Below are 20,150 nucleotides of genomic sequence, written 5' to 3'. Positions count from 1 at the left end.
CTGCACATTTCTGGTCTTCATAATCACACAGAGAATGAAGAGGCACTGAAGAAGGTGAAAAAACAAGATTTACAAGAATGATACCAGAAATGAAAGATTGGAACTATCAGAAAGTCTGACCAGACTGTGGCTATTTTCTCATGAATAGAGAAGGCTGAGGGGCGATCTAATAGAGGACTTGCAAAATTATGAATGGGTTTGATGGACGAGATATGGGGAAAATGTTGCCACTTGATAGGGGATTCGTAGAGGCATAAAAATAAGACAGTAACCAATAAATACAATAGGGAATTCAGGAAAAATTTCTTTATCCTGGTGATGAGAACTCTCACTACCACAGGGAGCAGTGGAGGTAAAAAGGACATACGTTTAAGAGGAAGCTCGATAAGCACAAGGGAGAAAAGAATAGGATACGCTGACAGGATGAGATGGAGTAGGGTAGGAGGCTGGTATGGAGTATAAGCACCAGTGTAGACTTGTTGGCTTGAATGGCCTGTTTCTGTGCGGTCATGTCCATGTAATTTAAACCCCACAGATTGGAGGGCCCACTGAACACAATTACCTGATCAGAACTCCTGAAAATGCAAGTGTGATACACTACCTCTGTGTGTCAAGACTTTCCATTATAAACACACCCAAAGAGTCAATCTCAATTCCATTGTACAATATATCTACCAAGTCACTTTTTTTTTTAAACAGAAGAAATATTAATACTTCTCCACCTTCAGCCACTCATGAACTTCATCCTCATTCTGGAGAATAAATTAGAGCTCGGGTTAACGTTTGCTTGAAATACATTCTTTCATTAGTAGGGTAATCAAGTAGATCAACATGCTGTAACATAAAGTGCTTTAAGACTTGCTCTTTTTACATTAGTCCAAAGACAGCCTTGTGTACAGCCATTTAGATTTGTTGACTCCACTGCTTTTTGAAGGTCCTGTTCTCTGAAGTAAAACTCCATTCTAATGAGAGGTCGCCAACGTGAAAAGTTAACTCGTTCTCCCTCCACAGATGCTACACTACTTGCTGACCATTCCAGGGTTTTTTGCTTTTACTTTGGGTTTCCAGCATCTGCAGTATTTTGCTCTCAAGCTCTGAACACTCAGCTACTGTTTTAGGGCTGGTTCTCTCTAAGTAAATCAACGCCAGTGCCCCAGTAAATCCCCATCCGCAGCTACAATGCTGCAGGGACATTTACAAGCCGCAAAAACCTTGAGGGAGTCTATGCATGTAGCAAAATTTCCATAATTCATAGGTTGCACAGCAGGCAGGAGTGACTGAATGTATGAACAGGGAAGCATCATTACACTCTAGGGGGAACACTGTGTTACCAGGTTAAAAATAAACTACAGCACATTTTAAATTCAACAGAAACTGAAACAATCAAGTCTGCCAAAGTGATGCATTTCATACAGATCACAGATTGGTACTTAAACTAGGGGAGGCGGAGAATGAAGGTGGTTGAATATATAATCATAAAAAAGGGAGTTACTAATGAACCATTTAGTCAGTGAGCTTCACAGATGAGAAAATCCCAGGTTCCATCACCTGTCTACAATGGGTTATCTCAGCTCTGCAGGATAGTAGTAAAGGGTCATACTTAAGCACTGCAGAGTTTGGGAAGGTGAAAAAATCAAAGGTTTTCTACCTTCAGATCCCCTCAAACACACACTCCTTTCACACACCAACCAAAAGCTGAAAGTGTGCATTTACATACACTGGATTCAGAATGTGCTTTGATGCCTTCTACAGTCGAATAGTTTTTAGCATTTACCGTCACTCTGGCTCAGTATCACACCAAGACATAGATGGAAATGTGGCCAGGATGAAGTGAGGGAGATTAAGGTTGGAAATATTAAAATAGAAAAGCACAGGCAGAATTCTTGGAGACCAATACAAGTCAAATGGGAATCATCAGGTAAGAGATAGAAACTTAAATTTACTGTGAGCTAAGTAATTCATTAATACACAAATAGGCCAATGGCAGAAAAATGTTTTAAAAGATGAGAGGTTTTGATAGGGTAACTAGAGTAAGACTAAGGATAACTAGAGAAAAACTATTCCTTCTGGAAAATAGGTCAGTTAAAAAGATTTCAATTATTCAAAACCATTGGCAAAAGATCTAGAGGGGAGGTGAGGAAAACTTTTTTTCAAGCTCAGAGTCGTCACAATCTAGAATGCTGAAAAGTGGAAGCTGTTTCCATAAATGATTTTAAAATGGAGTTGAATGGGTATTTGAGGGTCACCAACAAAAAGCTAGGATATAGCACTAAGTACAACTGTTCTTTCAAAGAGCCAGCACAGGCACAATCAGCCGAATGATGGCATTCTGTGCTGTACGTTTCTGTGATTCTACGAAGATTATGAAAGTGAACAAGGCGGCAGACTGGTCATTTATAAAAGCTCCTAAAATAAGATGAAAACTGGAAAAACAGGAGCATTGAGAAGAATAGTCTAAATAGTGCTATGGAAACTCTTACATCCATCTGATAAGAGAGAGAAGGTTTAAAGTCTCATCTGAAGGACAACGTAACACTCCCTCAGTTAACAATAACTGTTCAACCCAAACCGTCTGACTCAGAGGCGAGGGTGCTGTCCAGTAAGCTGCAGCTGACACCAGTTTGTGACACAGAAGTGATGCTTCAGGAAATTAGTTGCAAGTACATCAGCACTTTTAGTGCAGGTGCCCAAATCAGTGAGAATATGAAACATATCCAACTGAGGCTTGGTTCATTTGAGTAATTCAAATGAGTCAAGACGAGGTCTGTTATTCCATCAATATCTATTTCACTCGAATGGTTACTGTTCCCCAGCTTCTTCCTTACAGAAGGTCACTGAGGTGGAGGCTGGTGATTCTCTCCAGCTCAGTCAGTGGCTTAAGGCTCTATGGGAAACAGCCCAGAAAATCATTTATTCACAGAGGCTGAGCTGCCAGGAACGGTTTAAAATCTAATCCCTGTGTCTGGCCTTCTGCCAGTAACTATCCAGCAACACCCTCTACCCCTCTGTCACACTGTCGGAGGCTGTCTTTCAGATGAGATGTTAAACAGAGGCCCAGTCTGCTCTCTCAGGTAGTTGCAAAAGATCACATGCTACTATTCTGAAGAACTGGATTTGTTCTCCCCGATGCCCTGGCTAAGATTTATCCCTCAACTAACACAAACATAGTTAATCTGGTCACTATCGCAGCGCTGTTTGTGGGAGCCACATCTGATCTAATACAACTAATGTCCCCTCTAAGGTGCATAACTGTGCAACAACCAGAAGGTTCCTGCACAGGCTGTGCACGTTAGCCCCTTTAAGTTACTGGGCATACGTGGTCATGCAAAAGAATTGTACAAAATTTTTTTTAAATGCACAAACCACCTGCTTACTACAAAAATAAAATTACAGGGTATGTTGATTACAGCAGGAGCTGCATCGCAAAAGTGCTTCATTAGCTGTGAAGTGCTTTGAGACATCCTGTGGTTGTGAAAGGCGCTATAGAAATGCAAATCAATCTTTCGTTCTTTATAGAACAAAGAAAAATATTACAGTACAAGAAAATGTCAGACATCACATCACCTAGGAGAGTTATTACTATCAGAATGGGGTGGAATTTAATATAATAACAAAAAAATGCTGGAAATACTCAGCAGGTCAGGCAGAGAATCAGAGTTAATGTTTCAGTTCGAAATGAGCTTTCATTATTTTTCTGATGAAAGATCATCTTGACCTGAAACATTAACTCTGATTCTCACCACAGATACTGCCCAGCCTGCTGAGTATTTCCAGCATTTTTTGTTTTTGTTTCAGATGTCCAGCGTCCACAGTATTTTGTTTTTGTAATGGGGAATTTAATTTTCCCCTCTGTTATGTTGGCAAACATTGCAACCAATTTGACCACAGGAAGGCCCCACAAGCAGCAATTGAGATCAATTAGTGCTTGATGAATTTTGGTGCTGCTGAATGGGGAATCAATACTGACCAAAAGGAGTTGTTCTATTTTGTGCAAAGAAATTTCACAGTGAAGGGGCTGTACTTTCAACAAGCTCCACCTATTAGGTAATCGTTGTGGCAATATTTTCATGTGTCAGGCTGATCTTTGAGAAGATTACTTACCACAAAAATAGCTTGCTTCGTAGTAAGTCAGGAAGTAGTGGTTAGGTGGGAACAAGCTTGGGTTTTTAAAAAGGGTATAGAATGCAGGAGGGACGGAAGACTGGGGTAGACAAGGAATTGAACTGTTTTTAAATTCAAAGAGCAGGCGAGTCAGAGTTGGAGACAATGCCAAGGGCCTTGGTTTCAAGGCAATGATCTTGGGAGCAGGAGTATTATATTGGATGGTATATCTGGAGGGACAGGAGGATTGTCCATGATTATCCCAATCAGAAAAAAATTAAATATTGTGCATTTATATTACTTCCCTAAACACAATCCTAGGAAAAGCACAAATTTGTAGCATTTCTAAGAATTATTACACACTTGTTTCTCTCTGATTTTCCCTATTACTCCTTACTGCTCACCAACTCCTGGCTTCTTTTCCACTCAATCCATCTCACACACTTTCTCCCATTGCTACCTTTACATGACTGACTCTGCCTCCATATGCCTTGCACCTTTTCTCTCCGCACTTTTCACTGCAGACATTTTTCCCTTCCTCAGTGTTTGCCTTTAACCAAGAAACAGCCAGCTGAGGCACAAGGCTGGCAGCAGAGACCCAATTTTATAATGACAGAACACTACACTAATGAGAGGTTTCAATGGTGAGTGAAAACAACATCTAGGCAGTGGACAAGAGCTCCAATCAGTGGCTACTATTAAAAAGACAAATAATTGCCAAAGATGTTTAAAACAGGGTGGTGATGACAGGGTTGGACTTAGGTGCATTCCCTTCCACTCTCTTATAGCTTGGTAGAACTCACTAGGTGGGCTTTCCTAATAAACAGCCACTTTGGTGGGGTACTGAAGATTGAGTACAGCCAATAAAACTTAACCCTGCATAAATCAATGCCCTCAAGAGAAAGAGCCAAAAAAGGCGGAAGAGAAATTAATTAGTTCTGTGGAAAATACACCCAATACAATACACCCAATCCAGCTTTTGAAAAGCTCAATGTGATGAGGCAAATAGAGACACGGTGTGTGTGACAGAGTAAGTGTGAATGAATGCAAGTGTGCTTGTGAATGTGGAGTGTGCGTCTGTGCAGGGAGACTATGTCCCTGTGGAATTCTATCACAATGCCTCAACTGCTGATGAGTTTAAAGGGTTCGGTGAGCTCATATTTCATCCGCTCCTTCCATATACACAAGGTCCTCATCCACAGGGAAAATCACCCAGCACTTTCCCCATTAAAACTCTTAACATGTTATGTAAACTCCTCACGTCTCCAGTACAAGAAGAAAAAAACACAAACAATCAAAACTGGCGGAGGATTTATTTCCTGCTATTGCTGGGTAATGAAGGTGCAGGCTCTCTTTATGTCAGCAGCTTTTGCTGGGCCTCACTCGGCATTTTTCACAGCCATGCTGTGTTTAATCGGTGACTCATTAACAGATAGTTCTCCGACACTATCCAAAAAAACAAAACAGGATTAAAGGCTCAACTTTCAGTAAAGGGCAGGCACTTACCTCACAAACTCGCTAATTCCTTCAGAAATTGACCAGCTTTTGTCTTCACGGCGGCAGGAATTTTGGACACTTTGTAAGACAGAATCATTTCCTCATATTCCTTTCAGCCTCCCAGATAAAGAGGTCAATGTTTTCCCTATAGTCACAGGGATTATGTTACACCAGTTTCGTTGGTCCGGTCCTTTAACCACTCAAAACAAGTTTCATGACGTTTGCCAAAGCATAGCTACGCCCCTTCATCAAGCACAAACCGCAGGAGTGGAGTTTCACAGCTTTGAATCTTACAATACTCAGTGCCCGAGCTGGATTCTGCTTTACTCCCAGGCAGGCTCTGCTAAAACTAATCTTTTCATTCTTCTGTCACCAGAGCCCAGCACAAGTGATCCTAGGAGTGTTATGGGAATTGACGACAGCAGAGACAGTCTTCACACAAAGCAACAGAGCAATCCAGGAGCTGCAGATTAATGAGGAGGCGTTCATCTCCAAAAAAAACTGTCCTGTTTGATTTCATAAATTAGTCCAGAATCGTACTCCTTCCTGTGCAATGACTAGAAAGTTCAGTAGCTGACAGCCATATACTTCTCTCCCTATAATCAGCATGGGCTTAACTAAACTGTACAAAGAGAATGGGGCGGAAAGATCTGTAGTTTTACAATTACATCTCTCAAAAGCCAAGTGTTCTCTGTATAATGGATTTATTTTAAAGTGCTATGACTGTCATCAGCCTGGCAAAGATGCCAGCCATTCTGTGCATAGCAAGCTCCCACAAGCACCATTGAAATACATGACTGGTTAGATTTTTTGGCAGTAGTGTGCAGTACCATATTGGAGAGAGCTTTTCAAATACTGCCATGGATCTTTACCATTACTGATATTATACCATGTACAAAATAAAGAAACAAACCATTCAGTCCAATTGGTCCATGCGGTGTTTATGCTCCACAGCAGCCTAACATCCCACTTCATCTAACCCAATTAGCATATCCTTCTATTCCTTTCTCCCTCATGTGATGTACTTTTCTAATTACTTCTATGCTATTCACCTCAACTACTTCATATGCTAGCGAGTTCCACATTCAATCACACTCTGGGTAAAACATTTTCTCCTGAATTCTTTATTGGGTTTATTATCTTGTACTTTTCATTCCTAGTTTTAGAATCTTCTAGCCTCTCAAGTGGACTTGAAAGATCCCATTGCATTATTTCGAAGAGCAGGGGAGCTCTGCATCATTTTCTGGACAATGTTTATCTCTCAATGAACATAATCATCATTTGTGGGAGCTTGGTATATGCAAGTTGGCTGCTGAGTTTCCTACATTACAAGAGTGACTACACTTCAAAAAGTACTTTACTGTCTGTAAAGTGCTTTGGGACATCCTAAGGTCAAGACAAACAATCTAGAAATGCAAATTCAGTAGGCACAGCCCAACAGCATAAGAGTGCCCCTGGACTCATTGGCAATCTCATTCGGGATGGCTGGTATGGAAAAAATGTCTTGAGGTCAGGACTGGCACATGTCGAGGCAGAGTAGAAGTCTTACTCTGTACCTGTTGTATTATAACATCACTGAATGCCTGATGCTGACAATGGGTACCTCAAATGGGAGAATGAAAACAAAATTCCAACTGAACCACCAGATCAAGCAGGCGGGACGTGCAATGGAGGACAGCTTTGAGAATATGAAGTTTCAGTCTGAAGTTTCAGTCTCCAGTATCATCTTGGCTCACTCTTCTTGTGTTGCGTTCCCAAACTTTAAATAACCACTGGAGAACAGGTCATTAAATCTCATGAAACAAAAAAAAAGTGACATCTACAGATCTCATAAATCTGACCCATGCATGCGGAACATGAGAGCACACAATTAACCTGCAGTCTGTACCACTGTCTCCAAGATCACGTTATTATTTGCCTGACAACAGAGTTGTGCATTGGCAGCATAAATATTATTTTGCCTGACAGCAAGCTGGTATTCTGATGGAAAATGCACCAAACAGATGGGAATGGGTTTAGAAGCCCACTGCTGAGGGTTAAAGAGAGCAGTGACCTCACTTTTTTTCTTCATTGATGCAGCACACTGCAGAAGAATCAGTTTTCAGCTAAGAAGGGGCTAGAGGACAAGTGGGTGGAAGAATTAAGGTATGGTGGACTTTACTATTTGCTTAGGTACCCCTCTCCCTCCCAACGGTGTTAACTTTTATCCAGCTCCACTTACTCAGACTTTCTGCTGCTTTAACCAGTGGCCATTTGTCATGTCTACACACAAGCGAGGATTGTCAGGCCATTTATCCAAAGCGGTGGTGGGAGCTAGTGGATAATACAGCCAAACTAGATCTCTCACTGATCCACATCCTTGAAATCAACAAGGGTCATGAGGACTCGAAACGTCAACTCTTTTCTTCTCCGCCGATGCTGCCAGACCTGCTGAGTTTTTCCAGGTAATTCTGTTTTTGTTTGAGCAGAAACCCTGGCTGATTGTCCTCTTGCTCAGCAGAGGCCAATTGTAATGTCCTTATTAGCAGGCAGCCCAGGGGCATAAGGGTTTTAATGGCTTGGTTTCACAATGTAGATTGCTGGAGTCACATGAATAGTTACAATGCAAAAAATGGCACAATCATTTCAATAGGGAGTTTATGTTTAAACACAACTGGAACTGGCAGAAACTAAAATACAGACAGCAACTAAATTACAAATCACTAAAAAAAGCATTTTAAGATGTAAGCTACTTTCAAATGGACACCATTTTAAACATGGAATCCAATAAACAAGCATTCATATGCCAGTTTGCCATTTAAATTTCTAAATATAACTCTTATTCTGGCGGCAAGAGTTCTAGAGCTGCTGGATTAAGGGAGGTGAATTTAGCAGTTTAATCACTAGGAGTTGGCTCACGAATTTTGGTATCCTGAAATTATAACTGCCTTGATAATAGAAGTAACTTTAATTTCTTCAACAAGTGGATGACCCTTCCGTCCAAAAGCTACGCTTCTTTAGCTCACTTTTTAGAGAAACTGCAACTGTGGGGGTGGTGGGATTGAAACACAAAGCTAAGTCACAGTAGAGCACTTTCAATAACTCACCAATACACAGAAGTACTTCAGCGCTTTTACTGGGATTTCAATACAGCAGAAGTTTTATGTTATGTTTTAATATACTATGTACCTTCTTGTAAAGCATCCATATATAAATTCACATTACCTATTTTGCCCCTTCAGACATAGGTTGTGTCTGAAGAGAGTAATTTTGAACTGTATAACACTAGGGGCAAGTACTGATGTTTTCACATATGTCAATGATGGCAGTTGCTTGACTGTTGCATATTAAAACACACCATCATGAAAAGTTTTGATAAGAGTAAATAATGAGAAGCTGTTTTTAGTGGAAGACAGGTTGGTAACCAGGGGGCACAGGTTTGCAAAATTGGCAAAAGAACCGGAGGAAGATGGGTGAAAAGAATTATGTAGAGAGTGGTTATAATCTAGAATGCACTACCTGAAGGGGTGTTGGAAACAGATTCAACAGTCACATTCAAAAGCAAACTGGACAAACATTTGAAGGGGAAAATTTTACATTGCTATGAGGAAACAGCAGAGGACTAACCGGGTAGGTTTTTCAAAGGGCTGGAAAAGACATGATGCACCAAATGGCCTCCTTCTGTGCTGTATTGTTCTATAATTCTATGCACACTAATTAAATTTTCCAATGGAATACTGGCATTGTTGCACTAAATAAGTTTATGATAAAACTGGTCCTCCACATCATCCCCAATTGCAAGTGCCTTGCATGTCACACCATCACTCCAGGGATCTCCCCTCCCACACAAGGGCAACTCTTCAAAGACTCCGTTATTCAGTCTGCCCCGTGGCACTCCGCTGTGTTTACATATTGCTGCTGTTCATTGTCCAACTACAGTGGCTAGATTTATTTTTGCACAAGAGCTTCTCTTGTCTCTCTGCCAGTTGCTAATATTAGATTTATGGAGCAAAATACATTTTAGTTTGGCTAACAAGCTGAGAAAAAATTATCTTACAGTGATGAATTTCCAAACAGAGCGATTTTTTTTTTGACAAGCAAAATTTACAGGCGGTTGCGAGGGAAAAATCCCAGCCTTGTGCCAGTTTCATAAATCATGTTCAATTTGAGATTAACTCCCACTTATTGCAAGTGCACTTCATTCATAGAATATCACTCAAAAAAACTTTACTGACAGCACGAGGGAATGAAGAAAAGGTAGAATTATTCCTCCAGGTGCCTCAATTAAAGTGCTCATTAATCAGTGTTCAACTGTGCAATGCAAGTAGATTGCCAGAACAGTTATCCTCCAATTAGTGCTTTGCTCAGACTGGAGTTTCCAAATACTTTAGACTCTGCCATCTAAAGGAGAAGGCTACTTTGAAGAGGGGGGGAGAATTACGGTAAACTTAAAAAGATTTTTCCGAAGTGAAATATTCTTGGATATACAAGCACGGAGTTGTAAAGGCCAATCAGCCCATTAAGTCTGTTCACCCTTGTACACAAAATCACACCATCACAGAAAAGCAGTGCACTATATTGTGGCGTTTTTCACATCCTTAGGATGTCCCAAAGTGCTTCACAAAGAAGGAACTATTTTTTTGAAGTGTAGTCACGTAGTAATCGCGCTAATTCTATACAGCAAAAGGCCAGAAACAGCAATGAAGTAAATGACCAGTTAATCCGTTTTGGAGGCTGAGGGATCAATGCTGGTCCAGAGCACCCGGAGAAATTTTCCTGCTCTTCTTCAAATAGCGCTTCAAGATCTTTTACTTCAACGGCAGTCGGTTTAACATCTCATCTCACTAGGAAAGTATTCCATCTTCCCCCCCACTTCCCTTCCCCCCACAGCTTGTCATTCTCCTTGAAGTGCTTGTTAAACCCAGCTGAAGCACTGGATGTCAAGAATACAACTGATAATGCCAGCCAGTTCCAGCTGGTTTAGGAAACTAAGATTAAAATTAGCAGCGCTCTTCTTTCTCATGCTCTTCCTGGAGCTCCGTGGGGCTCCTCTCATTGCTACACTTCAAACAGAATGCATCAACCAGAGGGGTTTCATGCAACGGACAGTGCCGTAGTCTTGACCGTTTTGCAGTGGATGCATTATGCATCTAATCAAGTAACGTCAAGCACTGTGCATTGAGAAAGATATCAGCAATAGTATTGCAGACTCCAAACGTTAACTGTACTCCTCTCCACAAATGCTGTCAGACCTGCTGAGTTTTTCCAGCTATTTTTGTTTTTGTTTCAGATTTCCAGCAACCGCAGTATTTTGCTTTTATAACAGTATTACAGGAGCTATCACAGTCATGTTGCTCTGCCAAGTAGACACTAGAAAACCACAAATATATGTTGAATATTTCTCCTTGTATTTGTGGGGCACACTTAACATATTTCAGAATCGAGCAATGAAAAAAAGAATGCATTCATATGCATTATTCGTTGTTTTTCAGAAACATCCCAAATCAATTAACATGGGGGGGGTCTAAAATTATAAATATAATAGTCACTAATAAACATAAAAGCAATTCAGGAGAAACTTCTTCACCAAAAAGTAGAATTTGCCACCACATGGAATTGTTCAGACACATAACATAGGCTCATTTAAGGGAAGCTAGATAACACTGAGGGAGAAAGGGATTGAGAAATATGTTGAGGTTCTTTGAGCATAACTATCAGCACAAACCAATTGGGCCAAATGGCCTGTAAAATTCAATGTAACTCTACAAACCGCTCACAAAGTTTTTGAAGGAAGAAAGTTTGAATGACAAAAAAAGGTTACAGTATCATTATGCAATGGTGCACATGCTGCTTAAGACCAATTAAAGTGTCAACTTCTAAGGAAGGAAGCCAGTGAGCAATACTATATAAAACTATCTTCACAGGGTGCCAATGTCTGCTTACTGAACCACACAACAGTTAAAGCAAAAAAACAATAATCTTACTCACTGCACCAACAGTTATTCCTGCGGCTTTTAGAGACAATCCAGTCTTAAGTGAATAGGATAGAATTTAAAAATCAACAAATGCCTAGGCACCGGAAACAACAATGGCAATCTCAGCCCTGTCGACCCTGCAAAGTCCTCCTTACTAACATCTGGGGGCTAGTACCAAAATTGGGAGAGCTGTCTCACATACTAGTCAAGCAACAGCCTGACATAGTCATATTCACAGAATCATACCTCTCAGATAATGTCCCAGACATCACCATCACTGGATATGTCCTGACCCACTGGCAGAACAGACCCACCAGAGGTTGCAGCACAGTGGTATAAAGTCAGCATGATGAATCAGTGCTCCTCATTGTTGAACATCATTTGGAGGAAGGACCGAAGGTGGCAAGGGCGTAGAATGTACTCTGGGTGGGGACTTCAATGTCCATCCCAAGAGTGGCTTAGTAGCACCACTACTGACCAAGCTGGCTGGGTCCTAAATAACATAGCTGCTAGACTGGGGCTGTGACAGGTGATGACAGAACCAACAAGAGAGAAAAACATACTTGACCTCATCCTCACCAACCTGACTGCCGCAAATGCATCTGTCCATGACAGTATCAGTAGGAGTGACCAATAAGTCTTTGTGGAGATGAGGTCCCATCTTCACATCGAGGATATCCTCTATTATGTTGTGTGGTGCTAAATGGGACAGATTGCGAACAGATGTAGCAACTCAAGGCTGGGCAACCATGAGGTGCTGTGGGCCATCAGCAGCAGCAGAATTGTACTCAACCACATCCTGTAACCTCAAAGCCCAACATATACCCAACTCGACCATTACCATCAAGCCAGGGGGTCAACCCTGATTCAATGAGGAGTGCTGGAGGGCACGCCAGGAGCAGCACCAGGCATACCTAAAGATGAGGTGTCAATCTGGCAAAGCTACAATACAGGATGACTTGCGTGCCAAGAGGCATAAGCAGCAAGCGATAGACAGAACTAAGCGATTCCATAACCAACGGATCAGATCCAAGCTCTGCAGTCCTGTCACATCCAGTCATGAATAGTGGGGGGTAATTAAACAACTCAATGGAAGAGAAGACTCCACAAATATCCCCATCCTCAATGATGGAGGACCCTAGCACACCAGTGCAAGGGATAAGGCTGAAACATTTACAATAATCTTCAGCCAGGAGTGCCAAGTGGATGATTCATCTCAGCCTTAAGGCCCTGACAATATTCCGGCAATAGTGCTGAAGACTTGTGCTCCAGAACTTGCCGTGCCCCAAGCCAAGCTGTTCCAGTGCAGCTACAACACTGGCATCTACTCAGCAATGTTTAAAGTTGCCCAGGTATGTCCTGTACACAAAAAGTGGGCCAAATTCAACCTGGCCAATTACTGCCCCATCAATCTACTCTTGATCATCAGTAAAGTGATGGAAAGGGTCATCAATAGTGCTATCAAGCAGCACTTGCTTACCAAAACCTGCTTACTGATGCTCAGTTTGGCCAGGGCCACCCAGCTCCTGACTCATTACAGCCTTGGTTCAAACATGGACAAAAGGGCTGAACTCCCGAGGTGAGGTGAGAGTGACTCCCGCTTGACATCAAGGTAGCATTTGACCGAGTGTAGCATCAAGGAGCCCTGGCAAAACTGGAGGCATGGGAATCAGGGAGAAAACTCCCTGATGGTTGGAGTCATACCTAGCACAAAGGAAGATGTTTGTGGTTGTTGGAACTCAATCATTTCAGTTCCAGGACTTCACTGCAGGAGTTCCTCAGGGTAGTGTCCTAGGCCCAACCATTTTCAACTGCTTCATCAATGACCTTCCTTCCAACATAAAGTCTGAAGTGGGGATGTTTTGAGATGATTGCACAATGTTCACCACTCCTCAGATACCGAAGCAGTCCATGTCCAAATTCAGCAAGGCTTAGACAATATCCAGGCTTGGGTTAACAAGTGGCAAGTAACATTCGTGCCACACAAGTGTCAGGCAATGACCATCTCCAACAAGAGAGAACCTAACCATCGCCCTTGACATTCAATAGCATGACCATTGCTGAATACCCCACTATCATTATCCTGGGGGATTACCATTGACCAGAAACGGAACTGGACTAGCCATATGAATACTGTGGCTACAAGAGCAGGTCAGAAGCTAGGGATCTTGTGGTAAGTAACTCATCACCTGACTCCCTAAAGCCTGTCCACCATCTAAAAGGTACAAATCAGGAGTGTGATGGAATATTCTCCACTTGCCTGGATGAGTGCAGCTCCAACAACACTCAAGAAGCTTGACACCATCTAGGACAAAGCAGCCTGCTTGATTGGCACCACATCCACAAACATTCACTCCATGCACAACCAACGCACAGTAGCAGCAGTGTGTACCATCTAAGAGATGCACTGCAAGAATTTGCCAAGGCTCCTTCGACAGCACCTTCCAAACCCACAACCACTGCCATCTTGAAGGACGAGGGCAGCAGATAGATGGGAACACCACCACCTAGAAGTTCCCCTCCAAGACACTCACCATCCCGACTTGGAAACATATCACCGTTCCTTTACTGTCACTGGGTTAAAATCCTGCAGCTCCCTCTCTAACAGCACTGTGGACTGCAGCGGTTCAAGAAGGCAGCTCAGCACTTCCTTCTCAAGGGCAACTAGGGATGGGCAATAAATGCTGGCCCAGCCAACATCCCGTGAGTAAATTAAAAAAACCTCCCTCCCCAACAGCACTGTGGATATACCTACACCACATGGACTGCAGCGGTTCAAGAAGAAAGCTCACCACCACCTTCTCAAGGACAATTAGGGATGGGCAATAAACACTGGCCTAGCCAGCAATGCTCACATTACATGAATGAATGAATTTTTTAAAAATGCAGGACATACAAATATGGCTCTCTTTCACTATTTGTGCATGCACATAAAAGCTGATGGAGGGCAGAGGGAAAGGAGGAGAGGCTTAGGCTCGCAAAACAAGGCTCAAGCTCAGAGCTAATGCTCCCACATAGAACTATAGATATCAAGCATATAAGCTTCTCTGGAGCATTTACCTACCTCAATACCCCAAACCAATTTACAGCAGCCTTACTTAGTAATTATCCTAACACACAAATTAAAAGAGAAAAAAAAGCTGGCAGTGTGGACGGCCAGTGTGGTTTGATTCCAACGAGCCCTGTCAGAGACAGGACACAACCAATTCTCTCATAGTTTTGCTATTGGGAGATTTGAACTCTTGATCTTGGGGTTACAAACCCAGTACCATAACCACTTGGCTATTTAGGCCAAGCTACCAATTCTCTCATGGTGGGCTGAGCAGAGAGCAGAATTAAATGTATGGGAGGCAGCTGCAGCTACATTCATAATTCACACAATTCTTTTTAAATCCCTTCAGTTCAGTTTCTGCCCTGGTTCTGGGACAAAGGTGACCTGATCAAGGTCTCTAATTATATGCTTGTTACATGGTTACATACAAACACACCAATTAGGAGGAATAGGCCACTTGGCCGCTCAAGCCTGCTCCACCATTCAATAAGATCATGGCTGATCTGGTTGCAACCCCAACTCCACATTTCCCACCTGCTCCTGATAACCTTTCACCCCCTTGCTTGTCAAGAATCTATCTAGCTCTGCCTTAAAAATATTCAAAGGCTCTGCTTCCATTGTCTTTTGGAGGAAGAGAGTTCCAGAGACTTTTGACCCTCAGAGAAAAAATGTCTCATTTGTCTTAAATGAGCGACCCCTCATCTTTAAACAATGACCCCCTAGTTCTAGATTCTCCCACAAGAGAAAACATCCTCTCCAAATCCACCCTGTCAAGATTCCTCAGGATCTTAAAGGTGTCAATCAGGTCACCTCTTACTCTTCTAAACTCTAGCAGATACAAACCTAGAACAAAAACAAAAATACCTGGAAATATCTGTGGAGATGGATACAGTTGATGTTTCGAGTCTGTAACAAGCCTAGTCTGTCCAACCTTTCCCCATTCCTGGTATTAGTCTAGTAAGCCTTCTTTGAACTGATTCTAACACATTTACATCCTTCCATAAATAAGGAGACCAATCCCATACACAGTACTCCAGGTGTGATCTCACCAGTGCCCCATACAACTGAAGCATAACATCCCTACTTTTGTAATCAATTCCCCCCCGCAGTGAATGATAACATTACTTGCTGTACCTTGTTAGGAACTAGAGGTAGTTTAAGTAAGGTATATTTGTATTTGTAGATTTTAGGGACAAGTTTTAGCTTTAAGGCTAATTTATATTTCTATATTTTTGTGTAATGGGAATCTGAGTTTTAGTTTCACTTTAAACTAATGCCGGCAGCTCTGGAGGAGTTTGTTTGCATACCTGCATTCTAATGAGGTTTATGACTCAAAGTAGGGAAAACTGTGCTGTTGCCTAGCAACAGGGGGCCTTCAGAGACAGAACAGCAGTTTTAGTTCAGTTGGAAGCAGGTGCTAGGAGAAACTGGACACAGGGGACAGAAAATTGCAGGGAGCAGGTCCTAAAGGAAAAGGAGAAAGGTCCCAAGATGATGTTTAAATTAAGTAAAGGAACAAGGGAAGGGATAGAAAACAGGTCCTGTTCAGTGAAGTTAAAAGTAAGGAGCAGAGAAAGCTACAGGAAGCAGACTTAAAGCAAAATAGACTTGCGTGAAGCCAAAAGATCCAAGGAGACAGCTGAAGGTCCTAACTCTTTACTCTGGACATGTGAAGTAATGGTACAAAAACAAAAATAGCTGGAAAAACTCAGCAGGTCTGACAGCATCGGCGGAGAGGAACGTAGTTAACGTTTCGAGTCCGTATGACTCTTCATCAGAACTGTAGCCTCCTTATGTCTTCTTCACAACTTACTTTCCTACCTATCTTTGTGTCTTCAGCAAATTTAACAATCATACCTTTAGTCCCTTCATCCATGTCATTTATATAACTTGCAAGAAGTTGAGGCCCCAGCACTGAACCCTGTGGCACACCACTTGTTACATCCTGCGAACCAGAAAAAGACCCATATACACCAACTCTGTTCCCTATTAGCAAGCCAATCTATTCACACCAATATGTTACCCCCTACACCATGAGCTTTTGTTTTCCGCAATAATCTTTGATGTGGCACCTTATCAACTACCTTCTGGAAATCTAAGTACAGTACATCCACCAGTTCCCCTCTATCCACAGCACATCTGACTCCTTCAAAGAATTCCAAAAAATTGGTTAAACATGATTTCCCTTTCACAAAGCCATGTTGACTCTGCTTGATTGCCTTGATTTTTTCTAAGTGCCATGCTATAACATCTTTAATAATAGCTTCTAACATTTTCCCTATGACAGATGTTAAGCTAACTGGCCAGTGGTTTCCTGTTCTCTTTCTCCCTCCCTTTTGAATAAAGATGTTACATTTGCTATTTTCTAATCTAATGGAACCTTCCCCAAATCTAAGGAATTTTGAAAAAATAAAAGCAACGCATCAACTATCTCCCCAGCCACTTCTTTTAAGACTCTAGGATGAAGTCCATCAGGACCTGGGGATTTGTCAGCCTGCAGCTCCAACAATTTGGTCAATACCATTTCCCTGGTGACTGTAGTTTTCCTGAGTTCCTCTGTCCCTATCATTTCCTGATTTACAGATATTTCTGGGGAATTACTTGTATCCTCTATCATGAAGACTAATACAAAATACCTGTTCATCTGCCATCTCCTACTTTCCATTGTTAATTCCTACAGGATCAACACTCACTTTGTTAATTCTTTTCTTATTTAACAAACTATAGAAACTTTTACTATCCATCTTTATATTTCTAGCTAGCTTTCTCTCATACTCCAATATTTCCCTCCTTATTAATTTTTTTATCATTCTTTGCTGTTCTTTATATTCTGTTCAATCTTCGGACCTGCCACCCATCTTTGCGCAATTATTTGCTTTTTCTTTTTAAGTTTGATACTGTCTTTAACTTTTTTTAGTTAACCACAGATGGTGGGTCCTTCCATTGGAGTTTTTCTTTCTCATTGGAATGCATCTATTGTGTATTCTGAAATATCCCTTTAAATGTCTGCCACCTCATCTCTATTGACCTATCCCTTAGCCTCATTTGCCAGTTCATTTTAGCTAGCTCTGCTTTCATGCCCTCATAATTGCCCTTATTTAAGTTTAAAATACCAGTCTTGGACGCACTTGTCTCTCCATAAAACAATGTAAAATTCAATCATACATGGAGTTACTTTGAGTATACAGCAGAAAAACAAGGGAGAATCTAACCATCTCCCCTTGACATTCAATGGCATTACCATTGTTGAATCCCCCGCTATCAACATCCTGGTGGGTTACCATTGAGCAGAAACTGAACTGGACCAGCTATATAAATACTGTGGCTACAAGAGCAGTTAAGAAGCCACGAATTCTGTGGCGTGTAACTTACCTCCTGACTTCCTAAAGCCTGTCCACCATACACAAGGTACAAGTTAGGAATGTGATGGATTACTCTCCACTTGCCTGGATGAGTGCAGCTCCAACAACACTCAAGAAGCTCAACACCATCCAGGATAAAGCAGCTCACCCATCACCTTTTTAAAAATTCACTCCCTCCACCACTGACACACGGTGGAAGCAATGTACACCATCTACAAGATGCACTGCAGCAACTCACCAAGGCTCCTTCGACAGCACCTTCTAAACCGCAACCTCTACCACCTAGATGGACAAGGGCAGCAGATGCATGGAAATACCCCCACCTGCAGGTTCCCCTCCAAGTCATACACCATCTTGACTTGAAACTATGTTGTCATTCCTTCAGTGTTGCTGGGTCAAAAACTTGGAACTCCCTTCCTAACAACACTGGGTGTTCCTACAACTCATGGACTGCAGGGGTTCAAGAAGGCAGCACACCACCATCTTCTCAATTAGCGAAGGGCAATAAATGCTGGCCTAGCCAGTAACGCCCACATCCCATGAAAGAATTAAAGAAAAACAGGCCATTTGACCTAACTAGCCCAAGCCAGTGTTTATGCTCTACATGATCCCCCTGCTTCTCTTCATCTCAACCCATCAGCATATCCTTTTATTCCCTCTCCCTCTTGTATTTAGCTAACTTTCCCTTAAATCTATGCCGATCACCTCAACTATTCTCAGGTCATCCCTCAGCCTTCTCTTTTCTAGAGATGAGAGCCCAAGCCTTCAATTTAACCTTTCAATATTTTTAAACTGAAATGTGTTATTGGTGTTCAGCTCACTCATCATGTGACTTGGTCATCCACTACCTCCTTCCCCAGCAAACAATGAAATTGTGTAACTCTGGTCCAACGGAGTTAGATGGATCCAAGCAGCAGCTTCCCCACATCACAATGGTCACACACTCCATCCTTCTCTCCTCTGTGAAGCTATGTCTGGATATTATTCATTTTAAAAAAGATGGATATAAATCCAGAAGATAATTGCAAATGAGAAACCCATTTTAGCACATTCAAAATTCCAGAGGGTAAGAATAAATGCTCAGCCTCTCTAACACAACCACAGATATTGGGGAAGCAACAGTACACCAGAAACAGGAAAGGAGAGAATGGGGGCTGGGAAATGAGAATGCTTCATAGATAGTTGTGAACTTTATTCTAGTACAGCCCTATAAGTATAGGAATGTAGAGCACTCTGAATAAGCTGAAGTTTGGTTCCATTGCAGCACCTCTTGCCTTATTACAGGTCAACATTTCAGTGTAATACTGAGGCACTGGTGAATAGTCAAGAGTGCCAACTTTCAGATGCAGCATTAAACCACATCTCAACCTGGTGGACACAAAAACGTTCCATGGAACTTTGAGGATCAGAGTGCTCCCTTGGTTCCATGGCCAACAGATTAATTGGTCATTTATCATATTGCTGTTTGTGGGATCTTACACACATGGTTGGTGTGTTTGTCTACATCACTGACTACAGTTTGAAAGCAATTAATTGACTGTGGAACACTTTGGGACATCCTGAGTATGTAAAATGTGTTTTATATGAATGCAATCATGTTCTCTATCCAATGTTCTAAACAGTACCACAGTCCAGCACAATCCTGTCACTGCTCCATTTAATATAGCAATTCAATAATAACCAACAACAATTTTGTGTGTTGTACGTGGCTTTTAATGTCTTGTGCAGCTTGCTAGGGGGTACAAAGGAATTGAACCACAAGGTACTAAAATATGTTTGATTCACTTGGCATTTAGCCACACATCTAAAGTTGATCAGTGTGGGGGATATCACACCAAGCCTCAATGAACTGTGGAAGACATGGGTTTGACGGGCTAATTGGCCTTTTCTCACTCCAAGCTTTGTTGCATTTGCCTCCTAATGACTGCGCTAAAGCAAGGAATGCTTCACAGAAACAGCGCACAAATTGGGCATAATATAAATTAGATGCTTTTACAGGAAGGTAGAAAAAAATATTGGACACTGAGCAGCAGAGAGAAAGGGAAGAGAGGGGTGGGATGAGAATCAGACGATAATTGGAAGGGACAGAGATGAGAACAAGGCAGAGGTATTGAATGGAGTACTAGAGAAAAAGGCAGTGGAACTGTCAGCGATGGTGAATAGGCAATAAGTGGGGATGATGTA

The 20,150-nt window shown here is 41.8% G+C and overlaps 1 protein-coding gene across 7 annotated transcripts in view; it reads right to left on the bottom strand.

Annotated features, from left to right (window-relative positions):
• Positions 1–20,150, bottom strand: part of pak4 (p21 protein (Cdc42/Rac)-activated kinase 4) — a 109,328-nt gene that overhangs the window by 45,709 nt on the left and 43,469 nt on the right. For 4 of the 7 annotated variants that reach the window (XM_041179375.1, XM_041179381.1, XM_041179377.1 and 1 more), the window contains exon 1: positions 5,608–5,780. The exons of the other annotated variants lie outside the window; for them this stretch is intronic. The gene's annotated coding sequence lies outside the window, so the exon portion shown is untranslated. Of the gene's footprint in view, positions 1–5,607; positions 5,781–20,150 lie in introns of those variants that run through there. 7 annotated transcript variants of the gene reach the window in all.

The sequence above is a fragment of the Carcharodon carcharias genome, chromosome 34 (assembly GCF_017639515.1).
Source record: "Carcharodon carcharias isolate sCarCar2 chromosome 34, sCarCar2.pri, whole genome shotgun sequence".
Classification (NCBI taxonomy): domain Eukaryota; kingdom Metazoa; phylum Chordata; class Chondrichthyes; order Lamniformes; family Lamnidae; genus Carcharodon; species Carcharodon carcharias.
This window is presented reverse-complemented; position numbering and strand designations above follow the sequence as displayed.